This window comes from Phyllostomus discolor, chromosome 4 (assembly GCF_004126475.2).
Source record: "Phyllostomus discolor isolate MPI-MPIP mPhyDis1 chromosome 4, mPhyDis1.pri.v3, whole genome shotgun sequence".
NCBI lineage: Eukaryota > Metazoa > Chordata > Mammalia > Chiroptera > Phyllostomidae > Phyllostomus > Phyllostomus discolor.
In genome coordinates, this window is record NC_040906.2 from 29,349,301 (window position 1) to 29,373,367 (window position 24,067).

The following is a 24,067-nucleotide window of genomic DNA, read 5'->3' on the forward strand; positions in this document are numbered from 1 at the left end:
TCTTCAGTAAAATGGGGATAATTAGCATATGTATATACTTCAAAGCAGTGCTTTGAGGAAGAAAGGAGATAATGCATGTATTTAAATGAGACATTGCCTATGCTTCAATGAATTTAGTCATGAGGGGCTTATCATCTAGTGAAATAGTAGAGTCCATTATCCATAATAGGGCTACTTTCTTTACATTAACCCTCAATTTGTCTCCCTGAAACTTATGCCCATTGGTCCTAGTTCTACAGTCCATGGGCGTGGTTCTACAAAATCAAAATGGGAGTTCTATACAACAGTATGTTTACCGATTTATTAAACTCTGGTGGGTACACTGGGCAGTGTCCCGTAGCTGGCTGGCTCCGCGGGAGCACACTCGGGCAGACATTCCCTATTTACATTCACCATGAAAGTTTCAGCCCTCAGTGGTGTTTCCATAATGCAGGAGGCCTTTCTGAGCATTCTAAGCAAGTTGGATGCTACCCAGGAATGCACTGGTTACATTGCTTAAAAGATTTATTTTGCACTTTATGTCATGGTTAGTTCAGCACTTGGCACCACAAGTAATTATTGCAGGTGTCTGTATATCCTTCAAGTTTCATTATCGAACACTGCAGACCACCAATGCCCTGGAGAGCCCTGGTGCACTACCCATGTTAGAGTCAAAAACACGGGAATGCCTGCCCTGCACTGCCCCCAGCCCTCCCATCCTTCCCCCTCCCTTGTATTTCCAATAACAGCTATTGCAGCCTTACTCAAATCCTTTCAATAACCAGCTCAAACAGTTATGACTTTAGGCAGCCCCCACCCACCCCCAAGAAGGAAATTTTCCCTTCTGAGCTCTCTTAGACCTTTGTTTCTGAGATATGTGTTATTTCTTCTGCTTAACTCTAAACTCCTTCTTGGCAGAAACAGTGCATTATACAAAATTAGTCTTATTATTAAGTTTAAAGAATTGGATTTTGTCCTGAATACAAGAGAATGGGTGTGGCATCTCTTCCCTACCTCAACCTCATCCTCAGATGGATCCCCCAGATAATATATACGTATATATATATATAAACAAGGAAGTTTTTAAATGAAAAGGTTGGGTAGCCCTGCAATGCAATCTGGGATTTTAGGGCCAATTAACTGAACTTTTATATAACTAATAACTCAATTGTCTAATTGTTTTTTTTACGTAAATTACTGGCATAAGGCCAGCACGCTTTTATGTTTGCTCACTAATGGGACCCATCACTGCACCTTAAAATAACAACAATCTCCTGAATTCTAACTCACAACTACCAGCTTCCACCATTATCTCAACTCTGGAATATGCCAGGCCTCAGAATCCTCACAGCTGATTAGAACTACTGAAATAGGAAAAACTCCTTGACAAATGTCTCCTTCAAATGCCTGTCTGTCCCTCTGATCCAATGTCAACATCAATTTCTACGTGAACAAATATTTACTGAGGTCATTACTAGGTGTCAAGCTGCAAGCTAGGCTCTGGGGGACACAAGGGTGAGCAGTACACTGGCAATATCAAAGCTCATCACTAAGAAAAAAGTGACTCTTCTGGTTGATTGATGCTACGTATATACTTGTCAAGTGCTTGCCAGGCCCAAAGACCAGTAAATGATTCAAACATGGCATACAAGGTACATCGGTGCCCTCAAGGAACTTGCAATCTACTTGGGAAAGCAAGAATTAAGAACACAATAGTATAAGAGAGCATCTGATGGTCTAAAGAAAAGATGCAGACAAAAGGGCAGAAGAGAAGGAAGCCCATGAGGGTAACATGAATAGGGTGGGAAGACCCGAACTTGTGATTAAGTCAGAGGGAAAAGGAAAGGCACTCTAAAAGGCAGATCTCGAACAAAAGGGTAAAAAGTCATCTTAGAAGTCAGTGGGATCCAATGAGTCAGAATAAAGGTTCATGTCAGAGAAGAATAAAATAAAGTTGGGTAGTTAAATTTGGGCAAGACTCTGAGGTACATTAAACCAGGTTGAGAGGTCCAACTTCATGCCAAAGGCAATTTTGGGAAGACATGGAAAGTATTTTAACTTGTAGAAAGAACACTATCTTAGAATCAGATAAACCTGACTCCAACACAGGATTCCTGTGAGACAATCCTTGGAGAGGCGTTCTAAGAAGAAGAGTTTTAGGAAGGTCGGTGTGGCAGAAGTGCGCACGAGGGGGAACACTTAATCACAGCGAGACCAGGAGGTAGGAGACAGTATCGATCCTAGAACACAGTGATGGCTGCAGGCCTAAGCTATCAGGGGGGAAATGAGGAAATCAAAGGGAAGTCAGGGCTGGCTCGGAGAAACGGTCACCAAGGAAGAGTTACCAACTGGATGCCTAGTTTTATGGAGGGAATGAAAGGGAGAGGAGTCAGGGATGGTTCCCAGGTCTCAAGTCTGGGTGATAAAGAGAATACTAAGGCCATTAAGAAAAGGAAAGTCTTCCGGTTGTGAAAGGAAAAGGTTTAGCAGAGAACATGAAAAATTAGTCATCAGGCAGGAGGCCTCTTAGCCTGACAGCAGGACATCCACTGTGAGAAGTCTGTTGAACAGGTGCATAGTGAGTACGGAGTTTGTGTCTGCACTAGAGATTAATATGACGTAAGGACAGATGACACCCTCACATTGAAGAATTTTTTATTAGATATACTATTAAACAAAAGTAATAGAAGTGATATAAATAGCAAAGAGAAATCATCTTCACAGACTAATTTCCTTAGATGTGGTAAGTAGAGGATCCTGTCCAGCACCACAACAGGGAACCCATAAACTTCTGTAGGGATTCAACATATGGCCTATTTACATAACAAGCATCACAGCTCCAAATTAGCCACTGATGTGTCAAGGAAATAACACCTTCCCAGCAGACAACTTCAAAAAAGGGAAGGAAAAAAAGGTTTGTTTTCCTTCTATAACTATGTGTACTGGGTTATTATTAACTGTTTGTATCATGAAAATCATAATTTAATTGTGTGATTACATGGTAAAATAGAATGGTGAGAATGAACTGATCAGCTGAATTATGCATAATCATTCAGAGATCAATAAACAGACTCCATCACTTTATCATATTCTATTTCTGCCCTCATGTCCTCCGTCATATTTATAAAAGCCACTGTTCTGTCTACAAAAATTATAGCAGTCGTATGATTCAATTGTCACAGTCAAATAATAGTAACAGGTCTATGGAAGATGAGTAGGAAAGAAGTACTAAGGAGCAGTGAGTAAGCAGTGCCTGTTTAATGCATTCCAAACCTGCCCCATGCTAATCATATCGTGAGACAGGTGGTAGGAGCTTAGATCTTACCATGAGCAACCTCGACTTCTTCCATTTTATCAAACAAAACCACAAGTTCCTATCCCAGTTCACCTCACAAGACACTGAATAAAATTGTGTAAAAATAGTAGAATGAAGACCCCCTAAGCACCTTCAACATAAATCAATAGCCAGTACAAAAAAGCCATAAACCAATAGTCATTATTAATGACAGCACAGTTCTGTGATCAGAGACTGAAACTGAAAAAACTGAGAACCAAAAATGAGCTGTATCTCAAGATTAACTTCTGATGAAAAGTATTTCTATTTATACAGCAAAACTGACCTATGAGTGCTTCTGATTGGCAGCACTACAAGACTGCAATGATGTGGCCTAAGCATTTTCTCCCCCTGATCATTTCAGAGATGGCAAAGCAGCTTCATAGCTCATAGGTACCTACCCCCACAAGGACCACATGAAAATCAGTGGGAGGACAGAACTGACTGTGAAGACTTTCATCAGGGGCCTCTCTAAAACAAAATGAATACAAAAGGAGTATTGATCCTTTTGCCTGTCCAAATAAGTATATTAAACTAAGTTGGTTCCTAGGAAATCATTGAATATTTTCAGAGGCAGGGATTAAAGAAAGAAAATTACCAATTAATACAGACCTTTCCCAGATGTTGAATTTTTACTATCCTTTTAAATATTCTCTGCATTCAAGTGATTGTATTTTTTATGCAAATTATCTGTGGGGCTAGTCTAGTTTGTGTGTGTGTGTGTGTGTGTTTGAAACCACAAAGATACAGAATTTTACAGGCTTTTTGTTCTGCTGCTCCATAAAAATAGGTTTTTACAAAGCTTGAGTTTCATCCAAAACTCTAATTAGAGACTGCAGCAGTAAATGCCTTGTCCAAATAGAAAATCATTCCGAAAGTTGATTTTTCCTCCAGTTAAAGACCCATCAAACATTATCATATACAGTTATTTTTAAACACTAGTTATTTGACAAAACTGCCCCCATCCAGACTGCTTTCTGGTTAAGTGATACAATTTTATAAGGCCAATGAAATACTTTACCCAGAAGGCAACTTCAGTTTTTATTTTGAGTATCTTTCAAATAACTGGATTTGTTACTTCAATATCCTTTTTTTCTGAATAAAGCAATTTTTGAATTCCTATCCTTTTCCCCTCTGCTATATTGCAATCTTCTTTACCTCTAGAAAACATAATCAGAACGGCCATGAATCATTCCATTAAGACAAACTAAAACGATGTCATAAAGGTCACACTCACGACCTGACTCTTTCAAATACTGGCATAAAACCTCTTCCTCTACACAGGTTCTAAAATTTCAGAGTCTTTTTTTTCTTACTTGTGAAGGAAGGAGTAAAAGTTCCTAATGAAACATTTTTTAAGAATTTAAAATAATCATGTGAAATTATTATAGAATATTTTATGTAAATAAAGAGGCTGTGTGTGAAGTTCACTAGTTCTCAAGCCACAGATTCTGTAATATACTCAAAGGAAAATGCTGTACAAAAAAGAACCATTACAGTGTCAGGTCTCCAAAACCTTGGCATCCACTGAAATCAGGAATGCTGGGAACTGAAAGCTTATGAAGTTCACAAACACACCAACCCCCCAAGAACAGGAAACCTCCACTCGTGTAGATGGGAGGCTGCGGTCGCATCCCTGTCCAGGTAAAGTCTCAGCCCTTCACCTCCTGTGTGTGCATTAAGTACGAACAACCGAACAGAGTGCCAGCGATCAGCAGAGTGCAAGCCAGCAGGAGAGTGCGAGTGAGCGGTGGAGAGAGCGCGACAAACCCTTCCCGGACCTCGGAAACAACCGCTGTCCTAGGCTTGGTCCGCTGCACCATCCCGAGCCCGGGCCGCTGCCTGCGGACTCCGGGTCTACCCGCCCAGACCCGCAACGCGACCGCTACGTCCTGCGCGGCCAGGTCGCTTCGCTTCTCCTCCTGTCACCCAGCCTACAATCGCAGCGAGTTCGGGGGCACGGGGCCGATGCATCCCGCTTCCACCCGCGCCCAGGGGCGCAGGGGCCACAATCAGCGGCGGGATGGTCCTGCTGAGGCCGCAGCTCCTCTGCTGGCAGCTGACCGCTGGCGGGAGGGGGTGGGTCGCACTCCGCTTTGCCAGTAGAAGGGGGCGCTCGCGCCGGGGAGGGCAGATGAGGGACCGCGGCGGATTCAGATCCGGGGCGGCGGGTCCACGTCGGAGCACAGCGGCCACACACTCGCCCAGGGAGCTCAAACGTGCAGCGGACCTAGAGCCTCCTCCGGCTCGCCTGCCCGCCGGCCGGATCGCGTCAGCCACAGAAAGGAAGGACGGCGACCTCCGCGTCCGGTCCGCGCCGCCGGCCGGCGTCGGCACCGAGCTGGGCCACACCCAGCGCCCCAGGAGGCAGCGGGGGGCTGGGCGGCCCAGGCTGCCGAACCTGCGACCGGGACCGAGCCGGCGTCCCAGCAGCTCAGGCCCCGTCGCGTCCGTCCGAGTCCCGTGTCCCTACTCGGCCCCAGAGGGCGGGAAGGGAACCCCCAGGCGGCGGTGGCCAGGGTCCCGGGCTTACCTCTGTGCTGATCGCCCGGCACTCCGTCCTGGGCCGGGGACCAGGATCGGGGGCGCGGTCGCTGCGGGGGGAGGCACAGCGGAGGTGGCGGCCCCAGCGGCGCGGAGGGCGGGCTGAGAAGGAGCCGCTGCCTGGGCCGCGCGCGCGGTCCGGAGCTCGCCCCGCGCTGCCGGCGCTCGCGGCGGAGGGCGCAGCCTGCTCAGCCCCCGACTGGATTCCTTCACTGACACAACTCCAGGTCGGCCGGCTCCACGCAGGGACACTCCCGCCCCTCGCAGGCTGCCCCCGCCCGCTGGTCCGCCGGCCAGCCCGCCCCTCAGTGTCACTCACCCAGGCGCACACACCCCGAGCCGGCGCCCCTCGCTCCCGCTCGCACACACAGCTCTGCTCACGCCTCTCGGGTTTTGTATCCGCTCACACGCACGTTCTGACACAGATCCCTTCCCTCCACACGCCCTCCCTAGCTCCTTTCCCACCCCACTTTCTAGAAGAATCCCCGTACAGCTTCCGCACTTTGCTTGTTTGCCCCACACCAACCGCCTCGTCTTTCCCCAAACCTCCACCTCACTTAAACTGCCCCTGTTATTGAAAGATTTTTGTCTCAATCGACACGTGTTGCAGGAGAGGCATCCTCCCATAGCCAGGAGAATGAACTTTGCTCCCCCGCCCCTCCGCACTGTCTACAGATGCAAGATACTTTTCCTTTTAGAAGGTACTAATGGTTTCTGGGGCTGAGCCAAGCTCCACATGTAAACAAAGAGAGCGGATTCCGAGATGATGTGAAGAACTAGTCACCGAAAAAGTACTGGGACTCGGATGTGACCCTAGAAGCCCCGCTAGCCCGGAGTGTTCTGGCCCCTCCCTTCCGCTGCCCGTTCACACTTGGCTTCTGCAGACGGGTTGCTCTAAACGTATGTAATAAACAAGTTCCAGATCGACACATAGGCATCAGCCCATGGGTTTCTGCCTGGGAGTACAGTAGTCGGGAGAGTAAAGGCAGTTTCTCAATCATTATTCATGATGGAAGCACTTTAGATAACACACTTCTTCTTCCAAAGGCAGTAGAGTGAAATACAGGCAGCTCTCCAGTTCAGTTTCTTTCCCCCTTAAAGGATGAGTTCTTAGCCTCCGTTTTTTTTTTTTTTTTTTCAATACCATAACTGTTTCTGAGTGCCTCCTTGGATATCAAAGCCCCTTACAAATATCAGACCATAGTTGTTGATGTTTCTCATGCTCCAAACTCGAAGGAGCCCCTGAGTGTACAGCAGAATGGTGTTATCACCCGATGCTCAAGAATCATAATTTGAAATAAAATACAAACTCCTTTCTGGCAAAGTTCAAATCTGCTAACATAGCGTGGCCCGGTTGACAAAGCACAGCCGTGATAGGAAATAGAGGGGCTAAAAGTAAAGGAATACATTTTCTTATGTGACTTGTGGTGGTGGTTCTTGCTACAACTGGATGGGTGTGTGGATCATATAATTTATTTAACGAGCATTCATAAATGCTTTAGAAGAATTAACTTCCTTTAATCCTTCAAACCTTTTAGGTATGCACTTCTTTTGTCTGTTTTTACGGATAAAGAAACTGAGGCACAGAGAGGTTAAATAACTTGCCTAAATTTTGAATAATTAGCCAGTAAATGATGGAGGGAGGATTGGAACCTACATAATTTGGCCTTGCCTATGCTGCAAATAGGAAAACTTGCTTCTAGAAGCCATATGATATATAAATATAAAAAATAAACATCATCCTATTGCTGATTAAATTTAGGTGGAAAAGGTAATTTGTAACAATTTGACTTGGAATTTGATACACTTTTTAGGCTCTCTGGCAGTATAATTTAAATTTTGGGGGGTGTCCTCCCATAATTAGGATTCCAAAATAAACAATAAATTATTGCTTTCCTGAGAAGGGTTTTGGAAATAACACTAAGCTCAGTCTTCTTTTCTTTCTCCTATAAATTTATAATCTTGCCAGGATTCCAAATCTAACTTGCTTCGTAAAGTCTGAAAGAAAAACGCTTCCAAGAACTGGATATGACCACAGGGAAGAGTTTTCTGAAGCCCACACATGACCTTTTACATTTGAGGGCTATTTCCCAGTTAGTGGGTAGTAGCCATAAGAAGAACTGATACGTGTGTTGAGAGAAAAAAGGTTAAAGCATTGAATTAATGACAAAAACAAATAGGAGTGTAGCAGCAGCCACTGTACCACAAAGGAGACTAAAATGAATTCTCTACTGGGAATGGTGGCCTAGCCCGTAAAAAGATAACTATAAAGTAACTGAGGGAAATAATTATAGCTTTCAAGAGTTAGCTAAGGGACCTAGCAAAAGAAATAAGACTTTTGAAAGTTTCATAGAGAGTGTGTTTCAAGACAAACTTAAATCTTTCACTGATTAAATTAATTTGCTCTGGAAAAAAATGAAAATTTCTGTTTCTTGGAGAGAGGGTTTAAAATGCATATTGAAAAGTATGTAAAAACTTCTTGCACATCAATAATTAACAAAGCAGGATTTTTTAAAAGATTTTATTTATTTATTTCTAGAGAGGGAAGGGAGAGAGAGAGAGAGAGAAACATCAATGTGCGGTTGCTGGGGGTTATGACCTGCAACCCAGGCATGTACCCTGGCTGGGAATCGAACCTGGGACACTTTGGTTCCCAGCCCACCCTCCATCCACTGAGCTACGCCAGCCAGGGCACAAAGCAGGATTTTGATAAGTTAAGGGAAATGATTTTAAAAACGTGAATTATATTCCTGTAATTACATCAAGATATGCAAATCCAAAGAAATAGAATATGAAAAAATATGTATTATTGTTGGCATTAGATATTGAAAACTTATTTGAAAAATTACAGTATTTAAAATTTTTATCAGGAGGTTATCTGTCTAATGGTAGCATAATTCTCTTGTTCAAAATGATTCTTCATGGTTATAATCCATGAATCTCTTTTGACTATTTTACTAACTGGAAAAATGAGGCTCCTTTCTTAAGCAAGCAAACAATATATTAGTTTATATGTTTTAATATTTCCATGATATTTTTAATCTGTGTCCGCTGCTTTCCCCCACATTGTCCCCTACGCCCTTCATCCAATGTGCCTAAATGTGAGCCTGGCTGAACAGGGACGTGTCTTTCAACGAGGCTGACTTTCTCTGCAGCACTGGTTTCGGCAAAATGCCATATTCTCTGCTTCCCACCCTAGATCATGCTGTGCTCCTGATCCTCTAGGCATGGTCATTCAGAGCAGGGTTCACATCCATGGAAGCAGCTCAGATCTCAGAAGCCTGTTTTCGGCCATGGTCACATGTCTGTATTAGAATTTCAGCATCTGAATCAGTGGTGGGAGCAGAGAGCAATTTTAGTTGCTAGGCTCCAGACCACTATTCATTCAGACCTGCTGGAGTGTTTGTCAACTACAGTTCCTTGACTTTGACTGGGTGCTAACCACTGGGTGCAAGGACTGGGTGAAATCTGAGTGACCTCCTGTAGGCAAGCAACGGATGTGGTCTGTGTACGTGAGTGTGGTATTCATTTGGGCTGCTGTTCACAAATATTCCAGCTCTGCTTCCTTTGAAGCACATGATAGAATTGCACTTCCCCACCCTACTGAAGTACAGTGTAGTTCTGTTTCAGCCAATAAAAGGTGGATGGAAGTGATGAGCTGTTTGTTCTGGGCAGAAGTTAAGAACTAGTGCATGCATCACCACATTCTCTTTTCCCTCTAGAACTGCAGCCAACAAGGTGTGCCTGGTAGTGGCTGATCCATTGGACTGGAGTGAATGACAATAATGAGCAATGCCACCTCTACTACTCCTTATGGATATGTAGTATGAATGAGAAATAAACCTTTGTTGTTCTAACCTACTGAGATTTAGGGGGTTGTTTCTGTAGCATAATCTAGCCTATTCTAATTAAAAATCAGCAGTAAAAAAGAAGCAAATAATTGCAGGGCACACCATGGCAGAGAATTGCTAATAAATCTACAAATGTGTTTCTTCTTTTCCCCTGGATGCACAACTAATTCACATCTTCCAGCCTCCTATGTAGAGTATTTTGCTGTGTATGATGCTCACATTTCTGCCCAAATTTCTGAGGAAAAAATAAGGATGCGTATTATACATAGGTAGTACTTATTCTGTCTGTGTAAATGTTTTGAATTCTTTAATTATGCTTATGCATTAAAAGTGTACTTTAGAAAGCAATAACAATATCCATATGCAAAAATAATACCCTGAAATACGATAATTGGTTTTGTAGTACCAAACTTCTTGTACCTTGTATATGTTCTTGTGTTTTGTAATTATTTGTTACATAAATTTTTTGTACTGTAATATGTTCAAAAGTAAACATTAAAATTCCTCTATAATACAAAAAACAAGTATCCAAATGTAAATAAATAAAAACTTGAATTAAAAAATTAAAACGAAAGTTTTTCCTGAAAGTTTGGGCCAAAAGCATGGGTGTGCACTATACATGGTGAAATATGGTAGTTAGGTGAAGCCAAGTGACTGAATTCTGACCAATGAAATGTAGATGAAAACTTTGTGCTCCACTTCCAGTTCCCAACCATGCAAAACTTCTGGCATGATCTCTCTTCTCCACCAGCTATATGGAAACTAAGGAATCTGAGACATCAGAGCAGAAGCCAGCAAACTTTTTCTGTACACTGCTATATATATAGTAAATATTATAGGCTTTGTGGGTCATTGGTCTGTATTGCAACTACTCAGCTATGCTGTTTTATAGGAAATCGGTCATAGACACTATGTAAACAAATGAACTTGGTTGTGTTCCAATAAAACTTTATTTACAAAAACAGGCAGTGGGTTTGTGTCGTGGCATGCAGTAATTTGTTGACTCCTTACCCAGAGGAAGGTAGAAACACAAGATGAAAAGGGCTCTAGTCTGAGTCACTCTGTGGTGTATACTTGTTAAAAACCCACATTGAAATGTTAGCAAAAAAACAAAAACAAAAACCTGTTGTATTATGTATAACTAATGTACTATCTTAGTCCATATTTCAGGGGGAAAATCCAGTGGGATTAACAATTAAACAAAGAAAACTATAAAAGACAAAAAGAAAATATAGGAGATTTTAAAATAATATTGGTTATCTTTATAATACTAGTCAGAAATATTATGATTAAAGCCCCAAAAACTATAACAGATAAGATTAAACATATTTGACTAAAAAAATCCTGCAACATTTCTATACAGCGAAGGGTACCATAAACAATATTATTTAATGGGAGCAATTATATGCAGCACATACACAACAGAAAGGAGTTAATATGCAAAATAACAAATAGCTTCTAAAAATCAAGATAAAAAAGAGAAACCACAAAATAAGGAGATGGACCCAGGATAGGAAGAGGTAATTCTCAAAAGAAGGAATATGTGCTAGTAAGCATATAAAAACAAACTCAGCCTTACCAATGATCAGAGTATAAATAAAAAAAATAGCATTTTGGAGCGCCAGTCAAGATGGTGGCATAGGCAGACATGGCTTGCCTCTTCATCCAAATACATCAAAATTACAACTAAAATATAGAACAACCATCACTCTCAAATGCCAGAAATCGAGCTGAATAGAAGTCTGATAACTATGGAATTGAGTTGAATGAAAGCTTGACAATTACAGAATTAAAAAAACCACATCTGACTGGTAGGAGGGGCACAGATGCAGAACAGGCTGGTCTAACACCCACGGAATAGAAGTTCAGGATGGCTATCTTGGGATGAGGAGTCCCAGATCCACATCAGGCTCCCCAGCCCAGGATTCCAGTGGCAAGAAGATAAGTCCCCAATTTTCTGGCTGCAAAAACCAGCAGGGATTGAATTGGTGGAAAAAAACTTCTAAAGCCCCAAACAGTTCCCATTAAAGTACTTGGCATGGACTCATCTACTCAGACTCACTCTCATCACCAGGGTGGCATCTTGAGTCAAGGCACCAAGAAATTGAAGTGTCTGGCATCAAGGTGACCAGAGGCTATTGTCCCTTTCCTAAACCCTCCCCTTATAGATCTGGTAAGCTGGTGCCATATCTGAGACTCCAACAACCTGGCTAACACTGTTTGGCCCACCTTGGAGATCCCCAGATGCTCTGCCCCACCCAAGCTGTTTTCCATAAGAATGGCTGGTCTTGTCACCTAAATCTTATCAAACAAGCAACAGCTGGCTTCAGTGAGCCCTAGTGGCAGCCAGGTTAGATTCACAGCTTAGCTTTACCCAAGGATCTCCAAGCCCAGCACAGGTAGCAGCCATCTCAGATTGTTTTTGCAGCTCAAACAGGGTGTCCTGGGCAAAACACATAAGTGGGGGCTGACCTTGGCCTGCACCACCCAGGAACCCCAGGACAAACGCACCACATGGACAGCTATATAGCACGTAGGCACACCACCACCCAGCACAGCTTATCTTCCACAGATTGTAGAGGTTGGTGTTCAGTGGCCATAGCCAGTCCTTTCAACTAACCGGCCTGAGTAAACCCCTCCCATTGATCTGCCAAAAACAACCAAGGCTCAACTATAAGAGGAGGGTGTACTCAGCCCACACAAATGGCTCACCTTGAGTACCCAGCTTGGGTGATAGGGGAGGCTGTTCACTGATTCCCACAGGACACCTACTACATTAGGCCACACTGCTGAGGCACAGAGTCAAAGCAGCTCTACCTAATACATAGAAACAAACACAGGGAGGCTGCCAAAATGAAGAGACAAAGAAACAAGGCCCAAATGAAAGAACAAATCAAAACTCTGGAAAAAGAGCTAAATGAAATGGAGAGAAGCAATCTGTCAGATGCAGAGTTCAAAACACTGTTTTGGATGCTCAGGGAACTTAGTGAAGACATCAGCAGCATAAAAAAACCAAATCAGAAATGAAGGATACACTAATTGAAATAAAGAACAGTTTATAGGGAATCAGCAGTAGAATGGATGAAACTGAGAATCAAATCAATGATTTGGAAAATAAGGAAGCAAACACTAACCACGCAGAACAAGAAGAAGAAAAAAGAATCCAAAAAAATGTTGATAGTATAAACAGCCTCTGGGATAACTTCAAGCATTCCAACAATCACATTATAAGGTATCAGAAGGAGAAGAGAGAGAACAAGAAATTGGAAGTCTATCTGAAGAAATAGTGAAAGAAAATTTTCCTAATTTGGTGAAGATAGACATGCAAGTCCAGGAAGCACAGAGAGTCCCAATTATGATGAATATAAAGAGGCCCACACAGAGATATATCATAATTAAAAGGTCAAAGGTTAAAGATAAAAATTCTTAAAAGTAGCAAGGGAAAAGAAGTTAGTTACCAGATGGTTGCCAGATGGGAGAGGGGTGGGGGAGAATAGGTGAAGAGGTGAAGGAATTAAGAAGTACAAACAGGTAGTTACAGAATACCTATGGGGGTGTAAAGTACAGTATAGGAAATGGAATAGCCAAAGAACTTACATGTATGACCCATGGACGTGAAAAATGGTGGGGTGATTGCCTGAGGGTGTAGGATGCGTTGGGTGAAGGGGGGACAAAGCCAGAAAAATCAGGAAACTCTGATAGCATGATCAATAAAATATAATTTAAAAAAACTTCAAAATAAAAAAATAGCAGTTTTACTTGTCAGATTAGAAAAATGTTTTAACATCAAGTGTTGGTGAGTGTGTATAAAAAATAACTTTCATACTAAACTGACTGGAATTGATAAACATTTTTGGAAAGCATTTTGCAGTATCTATAAATATTAAGAATGCATATATACTTTGTGCATTTCCACTGTAAGTAATCTATCCAACTGAAATACTAAGTGTGCCAAAATGTATTTACATGTATGTCAATTGTAGTATTATTTGTAGAGTCAAAAAATTGGACCACACCTCAACATTTATGCACAAAGAGATAGTTAAATACATTTGGTACATATACATTGTGTAATAATAAGTGACTGTTTAAAAATGAGGGAGATACATATTTGTTGACATGGAAGAGTGGTAATAATATGTTTTTTAGTGATAAGAGCAAGTCAGAATAATACGTACAGTCTGTGCTCCATAAAGGGGGTAGGGGGCAGAAATCTATGTATCCTGAGGGAATGTACACTGTTGACACTGTGCTTCCATTTTTAACTTTGTATGCTGTTTTCCCCTCTGTCATCTTTATAGTTCTAATTTTTTTAAAAATAAAAGGACACAAGTCAAGAGAGCCTGAAAGAAAAGCCCACTGTGGACACTGGCCAATGCCGAGGGGTTGAAGAATGGATGGGCAGGGGAACAAAGACTTGTTGAAGACTTGCTGAGGCAAATCCAAAGGAATGAGTCACTCTCTTGGTGTCCCAGTGGCAGCAGATCGAGTTGTTATGAACTGGAACCAGGGTTCTGCTTGGACATTTTCCAGAAAACAGGAAGACTTGGGGTGAGAAGAGAAAGGATAACCTTGCTGGCCTGAGGGCAAAACATGCTGGAAACAGAAAAACCAAACAATGTCCTTTGGCTGAACTTGCTTAATCTCTACAGGAGCTAAATATTAGGTTATCTTTTCACTGCCTCGGATTGTTTTATGTTTAAAACCTCTTCTCAGAAGCTGGTGCCTGAAATGATATGTACCTAATAGAAGTTTTCTGTTTTGTTTTAAAGATTACACGTCTCTGTGTATTCTAGGAAGATAATTCCAGGTTCATTCAACCTTAGTTGTGCCAACAGGAAGACGAATGGCCGCCGTGTGTGTTACAGGTGAACAGGCTATCATTCACCCAGGATGCAGGCATTCAGCTGTTCCCTGATGTGTATTAGCATCTTCTGTTTACCAACAGTTGTTTTGTCACAAATCTAGTGCGATAGAACATCTTCTTGTACGCTTATTTACCACTTTCTTTACGTAGTGCCTTGTTGATTGGTCACTTACCTAAAAGCTAGGTTTTGTCTATTGCGCATAGCTTGTACTCTAAAATTCCCCACATTATTGTGCATTACTTACCTTATAAATGAAGGCCTCCTGGTGGTGCCTTTGGACACCACACTAGAGAGGCTAAAGCGATCGTGTACACCCAAACTCCCTATTTGAAGAAACCTCAAGCTTCCTCTGGTTCATAGCATATGAATGAGTCAAAGGCAGATTCAGGCTTTTTTTTTTTTTTTTTTGGCTGATTGGTTGTACTCTAAGTGCTCAAAATTTCCCATATGTAGGAGTGGCCTTACCTAGGGTTGGACCAGAGATGTGAGGCAAGCTTATGACAGTGAAATGATGTATTAGTTTTTCAGGGCTGTCACAGCAAAGTACCACAGACTGAGTGGGTGGTTTAAACAGAGGAATTTATTGTATCACTGTCCTGGAGGCTAGACCTCCAAAGTCAAGGGATCAACAGGGTTGTTTCCTTCTGAGGGAAGATCTGTTTCAGGAAGATGACTGACTTCTCCCTGTGTTTCTTCACGGTGTCTTCCCTTTGTGTTCGTCTGCCTTCATGTCCAAACTTCTCCTTTTTATAAGGACACCAATCACACGGAGTAGAGCCTAGTCAAGTGACCTCATTTTCATGAACTTATCTTTAAATAAGGTCACATTCTAAGGTACGGGGCAGGTGGTGGTTAGGACCCCAACATATTTTTCTGTAGGGGGCACAATTCAACCATAATGACAAAGTTAATAATAAAAGTGGGGTTAGAGCCCGGGTCTCTGACTGGCTACCCAGGACTTTTTTCCAGAACCCAGTACCTCCACATTCCGGAGTGTCCTCCCTGACCCTTTCTCCTATGTTCCTGCGACTCCTGAACATTCCTGCCCTCTCGTCATAATTAGAAAATCATGCATTTATCTCCCCAAGGAGGCTTACGCACTCCCTGTGAGCAGGGACAACATCTTTGTTCCTGACGCCAAGCCCAGTGCCTGACCCAGACAAGCACAATGAGTGGATGATGAACAAAGATACAAGGTTCATCTTTGAAAGGATGCCAGTCCACGCTGCCATTTGTCTTCCAGATTGCACAACCAAATATGAGTGAACCTGGACTCACCTCTGTGGAACAAAATTACATGCAAACTTGGAAACGGAAAAAAGTCCTTATTAACAATATTGTAGCATATTGTGGACAGCAGCTCCTTGACAGGAAGGTGAAATAAGAAAATCCAAAACAGGGGAAAAGGACCCTGATATTTGGCTGCTTCATAAATGAAGCAGGTTCAGCCAGAGGATTGTGTGCCCTACTTACATTAATAATGAGCCTGAGATTTAAAGTCTAATTTAAAAATTAGAGTTAGACAAAGTGGAAACACATCTGTGAAGCTTATTCTATGGTTAATAAATAGAGTTCATGAAGGAGACCTGTGGGAGCTGTGTGTGTTTAAAGCCCGAGGAAGGCAAGTCAGAAGGGCAACTTAATAATACCCTTCAAGTGGAAATACAGGCCTGTTGATGAGCTTTTCTGTCGCTGCTGAAGACAGAACAAGAACTGTTTATGCTACAGCATGCCAGGGTTTGGTTGACTATGAAGGAAGAATTTCCCAGTAGAATACCAAATATCCGGACGGCTTGGAAACCAATACAAGTTGTGGTCTTGCATCTTCCCATCATTTAAATGAAAACTCCTAAACTCAGTTGAGCCAAGCTCTTTCACTTAGTAGCCACAAGACCTTGGAAAAGTTACATCATTTCACGGAGGGTCTGTTTCCTTACTCATAAGTAGACTTGATTTTTACCTCATGGAGTTACAGGAGATTGAATGTGAAGCATGAGGCACAGTTCCCAGCCAATTATACCTAAGTACTCCAAAAAGAGCTTTAATAATGAGAATGATAGCAAATATTTATTAATTATTTACTACATACCAGGCATCATTCTAAGCACTTCATGTGCTATTTAATTTTGGTTTCATAACAATCATGTAAGATAGATGTTTTTATTTCCATTTCACAGATAGCAAAACTGAGGTACAGAGAAAGTAACTTGCCCCAAATTGTAGAGCTAATAAGGGCAAAACTGTAACACAAACCCAGACAGACTGTCTCCACAGCCTGTCACTATGTTAGCAACCTCTACATGTTTATAAACATTCGCTCTTTTAAAATAAAAAAAATTGGCATGCTCTTTAAAAATTCATAGTCTAGTGGTTCTTAGCCTTTTTCATCCTTTGTATTTTTCCTTCCATATTTTGAATGGTTTTATTTGCTAAAATACTGCAGTAAGTAATAATTAATTCATTTTTTCATTGTTATTATTCAAAGACACATGTAACAGAGTTCCCAATTGACATGAGGTCAGCATGATCTGAATTGATATAACTCTTGTCAAAAGCAAAGTAATCTGATAATTTTGGTTCACCCATGTAGCTTTATCATTGGGGTTTGCACCAGTTACAGATATTTCTGAAATATCTGTAATAATTAATTGGTTCTCTTTCTCCAGTTATTAAGTTCACAGGAATTAACTGGGCTATATTAGTAGTTCTCAAAAAGAGAGGTCAGTTTTTTGGATATAAGTCTATTTAGGGTCCAGAATATATTTTCAAATTACCAAATGCTAAAAATGAATGTTTTAAGGTAGGAACAAAAATGGCAGATCACTGGACACAGGTGAGTGTGACAAGTTTGTTTGCAGCTGGAAGCTGAGGTGGACGGAAGAGAGGAGGATTTGGTGTGGGGACTGTCGTGTGTGCGCACGTGAACTCACACATGAGCATGCATGTAGGGGACGATTACAGGGAGAAATAAGCAATGGTGTGCTGGTAAACCACCTTTCAGGGGAAAAATGTTCCTGATTTGTAGTATTTGCTGATTTCCATGTTGTAAATACTCCTACCATGGCCAATTGCAAGCTACCAACAGTTCAACAAGTAGTTCTGTATGTGTGTTTATTTAATATATTTTTTTAGTTAACAATTGGCTCTCTCAAGCCAATATGAGCCTGCTCCAGCAAACTCCTGGAAATAAACAAACAAACTTGTTTATCAGCAGTCTCAGGGGAGAGCCTAAGGATGCTATTAGTGAGAATGAGTGTCAGACAGCACAGATGAAGGAGAAAGTCACGAAAACATACTTTCCAAGATGAAGTCTCAGAATGAAGACTTATTAACCAGAAAAAATGATTCTGAGCCAAGGAGGACACAAAGAGGAAAAATTTCAGAAGATAGCAATGTAGTTACTAAACTGGGAATGAAAGCCTCAGATGCAGGGGCATGTTTCAGAGATGATGACTAATTAGACCAGAAGGAGAGGAAGGAGAAGGGGGCAATGCTGCAATTCACAGGGCCAAGATGTGCTGGCCTCAGACCTGATGTGTGTCTGTCCCACATGATGATTGTCACTGCTGTTTGCCATGCCTGACCCTTGTGCAACATACTCATCTTTCTCTCCCTAGGGGAACATCAAGCATCGTTGGCAAGACTGGAAAGTATCATTCACCAGGAATTCACAGGGAGGAAGTCCCAGCCTAGGGTCAACAGCATGGATGGCCAATTAGGGGCGGTCAAGTAATTTAAACCATTATGTTGACACAGCATAGTCATGGAAACTCTGGAAGCAGAGAGTATATGAAGACTCAGGTAGATAATCTGTAGTCAGTTAGATTTATAGAAGCCTAGCAGATATTAGGGCCAGAGAAATAAAATAGGACACTGGAACCGGGGAAGAGGGAGGATATAATGTGAAAGGCAAATGTTTCCAAGCTGAGCAATTAGGTCAGAGACCCAAAAGCCACCATGTTCCCTTTTTCTCCTGCTTTTTCCTTGAAAGACAACAATGATGGCTTGTGCTTCAACAATTTAGGCTGTAAGGCTATAAGGCTAAGGAAATTGTTCCAGAAAGAAAGAATCATGGTCTCGGACCAAAAAAGAGTCACCATAGCACCATGGACTTTCTACCTCTGGATGTTCTTACACGAGAGAAAAAGAAACTGTTATCTTGGTTAAGCCACTGTTATTCCCTATTTTGCTACCAGCTGAGCTTCTCGTCTGATATAGCCAGCTGAGAAGCCAAGTACTAAAGAACAGGATGCAGAAATGGGGATTTTTATTTCAAAAATTCTAGTACCAGGTAGGGGAAGAAGGAGGAGGCATAGCTGGTAAGATTAGGACATCAGATAGAAGCCAAATGAGCGACACTACTCTGAAAGAAAGAAAAACTTAAATCCAAACCCTAAGCCTCCCACCAAGCATTTCCTTTTGCCGCTAAGCCACAGGCAGGACAGCAGAGGGTCTACAGAGAGCAGTCAAGAGCTTGAACACAAAAGGGCCGTCTCAGGGTAGGGGACCAGGTGGCCATCATACTAAAGAGTGAGCTGCCCTGATACTGAAGATTACAGACATTTCTCAACTGGAAAATCAATGCACATTTGGCACCTTACAGTCTGGTGATCAAACTCTCGAGGCCAAGCTTTCCGTAGCACTGCAAACCCCCATCAGAACTGGACTGAATTTCTGGGTGTCTGAAAATAGTAGGAGAGGAGGGAGTGCGAGGAAGTGGAGATGGTTGATGGGGACCACTCTGCAGCAGCTTGAAGGAACGAGATGCAGCTAGAAATAAAGGGCTAAGAGGGCTTAAGTGAAGGAGAAAAAGAATGATGAAGTGGTGACTGCCATGAATTCTGATGAAAATTAGGAGGGTATAATTGTGTTTATCTGGGGGAGCAGAAAGAGCCGAGAAGGGAAAGCTAGAAGTCTAGACACACAAATGTCATCTTTGATTGCTCCAGTGTGTTGTAAAGTTCTGTCTGAGCAGGAATGCTTCAAATGTCCAGCTGCTTCTTTTCTGACTCCTTTACAATAACCTAAGTGCAAGGCAAGCATATTAACACATTGGTGTCAGGCTTCCTCTCTGCAATGACATGCAAAGGGCTCTCACCAAAGCCACTAGAGACCCCTCAGTTGCCAAACTCAGTTGATGTTATTCACTCCTTGTTCTGCAATCTCCTTGAAACACCAGACGCTGTCCTGTGCTTGAGAATGCTCTGTTCCTCTGTGCTTCCCCTCTGATTCTCATCCAAACCCTTGGATTGACCCTTTTCTTTCTTTTTTTTTCAAAGATTTTATTTATTTACTTATTTTTGTTTTTAGAGAGGGAAGGGAGGGAGAGAGAGAGAGAAACATCAATGTGCGGTTGCTGGGGGTCATGGCCTGCAACTCAGGCATGTGCCCTGACTGGGAATCGAACCTGCGACACTTTGGTTCGCAGCCCGCGCTCAATCCACTGAGCTACGCCGGCCAGGACGGATTAACCCTTTTCAGTCTTAAATTAGTGAGTCTTCCTTCTCCTGACTTTTGAATGTTGGTGTTCCCAGTGTTCTGACCTCTGTCTACACAGTAGCACCCCTTATTCATGGGAGACATGTTGCAAGCCCCCCAGTGGATGCCTGAAGCCGAGGATAGTGCTGAACCCTATATATGGACTACGTTTTTCCCTATACATAGACACCTATGATAAAGCTAATTTACAAGTTAGGCATGATAAGAAATGAACAACAATAACTAATTATAAAGTAGAATAATTATAACAATATACTATAATCAAAGTTATGTAAATGTGGTCTCTCCCCTTCTTTCAAAATATTTTATTGTACTCTTCTCTCCCTTCTTCTTGTGATGATCTGCGATGATAAAATGCCTACATGGAGAGATAAGGTATGTGAATGTGGCATTACTGTGTGAGGGAAGGGTGACTTGAACACAAACACTGCACCACTGTGACAGTCAGTCAAATAACTGAGATGGCTACTAAGTGACAAATGGGTGGAGACTGTACGCAACATGGATACCCTGGACAAAGGGGTGGTTTACATCCTGGGACATGCAGAGTGGGATGGCAGGAGATCTCATCACACTACTCAGAATGGCACGTGATTTATGTACTGTTTATTTTTGGCATTTTCCATTTAATGTTTTCAGGCTGCCATTGACTGTGGGAAATTCACACTGTGAAAAGCAAAACTGTGGATAAGAGGGGGGACTACTATAATCTATTTTTAGACCATCTCTTTTGGTGTAAGCTATTTTATTTGCTCAGTATATCCTAACTCCAGTATCTGTATTTTCAGCTCATACGTCTGTTCTTATCTCTAGACTTCTAGATCCTAAATCTATATATATTATGTCCCACTTACAGCACCAACCCCATAACTCCAAAACTAGAATGTTCAACAACTCTGAAAACCTTTGGAGTGTGAGGGTTACATCTCGTAATTTCAATGCATGGAGGTATTAAAAAAGTATTGTCAAATGACAACAAATCTAGCTATTTTCAACAAACATATACTTAAATACTATTTATTTAATATTTTACTGAGGTATAATTGCAATTTGACATTCTGACATATGTACATCTGTGAAACCTTTATCACAACCAAGATAAGGAACGTAGTCATAACCCCCCAAAGTTTCCTCTTTGCGTCCGTTTGTAATTTCTCCCTCAGCCCCTCACCCTCTGGCCACTACCAGGCAAACACCAACCCAATTTCTCTCCCTATAGACTAGTTTCCATTTTCTATAATTTTATATAAATGGGCTTGTACATTATGCATTCATTATTTTGTGGCCCAACTTCTTTTATTCAGCATAATTATTTTAATTTTCCAGATTGCTTCATGTATCAACAGTTCATTTCTTTTTATTGCTGAGTGGCATCCTATTATGTTGTGTACCACAATTAGTTTATTCAGATACCTGTGGATTGACCTTTGTGTTGTTTTCACTTTTTAGTTATTACAAATAAAGCTGCTATAAATATTTGTGTAAAAGTCTTTGTGTGGACTTAGGCTTTCGTTTCTCCCAGGGCAAATCAATAAGAATGGAACAACTATGTTACATGGTAGGTTTATGCTCGCTTTCACAGGAAGCTACCAAACTTTTCCCAATGTTTTGCACTGTTTTACATTCCCACTAACAGTCTAGTTCTTCCACAGCCTCAACAATACTTTATATGGTTAGTAGTTTTAATGTTAGCCATTCTAATAGAAGCGGTTTTAGTTTGCATTTTCCTATTGACTAATAATTTGAGCATGCTTTCTGAAAGGAATCTTTCCTTCAGAGGGTTCATCTACCACCCATATATCTTCTTTAGTAAATGTTCATTTCTCTCGCCCATTTTTAAAATGTGTTGTTTTGAGAGTTCTTTATAGATTCTGAATACAAATTATTTATTTATTTATTTATTTATTTTTAGAGAGGGAGAAAGAGAGAGAGAGAAACATCAATATGTGGTTGCTGGGGGCCGTGGCCTGCAACCCAGGCATGTTCCCTGACTGGGAATCGAACCTGCGATGCTTTGGTTTGCAGCCCGTGCTCAATCCACTGAGCTACACCAGCCAGGGTGAATACAAATTCTTTATCAGATATGTATTATTTGCCATATTTTTCCAAGCCTGTGGCTTGTCTGTTCACTCTCTTAGCTGTGTCTTTTGGAGAGCAGAAATTTAAATTTTGGTGAAGTTCCATTTGTACTTTTACAGATTATGCTTTTGGTTTCATACCCCCAAAATCTTTGCCTAAACAGAAGTAACAAACATTTTCTCGTATATTTTCTTCCAGAAAGTTTATAGTTTTAGACATTACATTAAGTCTATGATTCATTTTGAGTTGATTTTTATATGTGGTGAGAGGTTTGGATTGAAATTCATTATTTTACATGTGGACATTTAATTTGTTGAAACATACACATTTAAACAAATTGTAGAGTCTCTTATTGCTGTGAATCAGTGGAAGCCTTTACTTAAAATTTTTGTAATCAAGAATAATATGCCAATAGTGCAAACCAACTGTTTGCCTGATTTTAAAAATATGTATTCTCTACTTAACCTATTTTCAAGGTTTATGCATTAACTTTTTTATTTTTATAATAAAGGAATCAATCAACATTATTCATGTTTTATGTCCCATTGGCTTCTCAGCCTTCAAAGTTTGAATTCTATAAGCTTGCTTTAATCCAGAGAGCTCCTGGGCCTTACAAAGTGGTAGATGAATGGGCAGCAGAGTAGGTATGAAATAGGGGTAAATGTGCTTAATTGGTGACTCATTAAAATGCTCATAACTCTGAACTGGCACATTAGGGAACCTCCAGTGTTATTGCTCGAGGCATCTTTTCTGTGTGGATTTTGACCCTTGCAAGAATGGAGTATCTTTAACAGGATGTGTGTAACTGTGTACTTTAACAGGGAGCAGAAAGGGAATCATCGATGACAAATCTTGTTTATTTCAGTTTGGTAGAGAGAGAAGTCCTGGGATAAACCCACCTTCCCCTTTTGGAATGGCCCACCAGACTTTAATCAAAAATGTCTCCCATGCCTGGAGTGGGCTGTAAAGTCTCAGAGCTATCCTTGGGCCTGAGATGACAAGCGGGCATTCTCAACCTGCTCACCGCACCTGAGAGGCATCTTATTGTTGGGACTGGGAAGTATCTTCTCTATTTTAACCACTAAAATAGTATCCACTTTTTGAATGAGACACAGTCTGTATTAGCATCCTAACTCTCTTTTTTTCCACTTCCCCTTCTGGTAGTTTCTTCTCCTTTCTAGGTATGCAGGCTCTTACACTTTGATTGCTCTCTCCCCTTCTCACATCTAAATCCACCCAGAACTGGTGACTATGTCTGAATGTATTATCTTAATAAGGGTATGTGCACGTTAGTGGAGGACCAAGGCTTAACTGAAATACTTTACATGAGTGGGATACCAAGGTTCAATAAGTCAGTGGAAGAGGTGTATCTTTGGGCAGCCATTTAGGCTAGGTAGTGGACACATGCAGACATGTGTTGCTTTCAAGCATCCACTTTGTACTATCTCATTGTCCATGGCTTCATAAAGGCTGAGCCCACCTCAAACTTCAGCTATGGAGCCTTGACAAGTTAGCTCTTTCAATGCCCCTGGCCCTGAGAATTGGTTCATGAATGGGAATAGGATATGAGTTAATTCAAAGTGAGTGAATCTGAAGACTTGTGCAGAAACTATCAGAAGTTTCTTCTCTATTCCTCCAAGCAGTGGATTCAAAAATCGTAAGGGTTGAAATGGCTGCCACCGTGAGAAGGAAGCTTCTATTTGAAACCTGGAAGCGAAGCCAACACTGGAGGTGGCAGAAGGGCTAGACAATGAGAAAGTCCTCCGTGATGTACCTTAACTGCTAGATCAAAACTTCATTTGACTGCTTCAAGGCTGTTCAATTGTGTGAGGCAGTGAGTTTCCTTTCTCTTTATGCCTGTCACTTAACTGAAAGAAAGATACAATGGGTATTTTAAGGTTGCAAGCAGCTGA

General features: G+C 41.6%; 1 protein-coding gene across 2 annotated transcripts in view; it reads right to left on the reverse strand.

Moving 5' to 3' along the window:
• Positions 1–6,232, reverse strand: part of SPATS2L (spermatogenesis associated serine rich 2 like) — a 163,570-nt gene extending 157,338 nt beyond the window's left edge. The window contains exon 1 of one of the 2 annotated variants that reach the window (XM_036023123.1): positions 6,177–6,232. The gene's annotated coding sequence lies outside the window, so the exon portion shown is untranslated. Of the gene's footprint in view, positions 1–5,846; positions 6,145–6,176 lie in introns of those variants that run through there. The other variant, XM_028508527.2, reaches the window with a different exon arrangement.
• Positions 6,233–24,067: the final 17,835 nt, after the last annotated feature.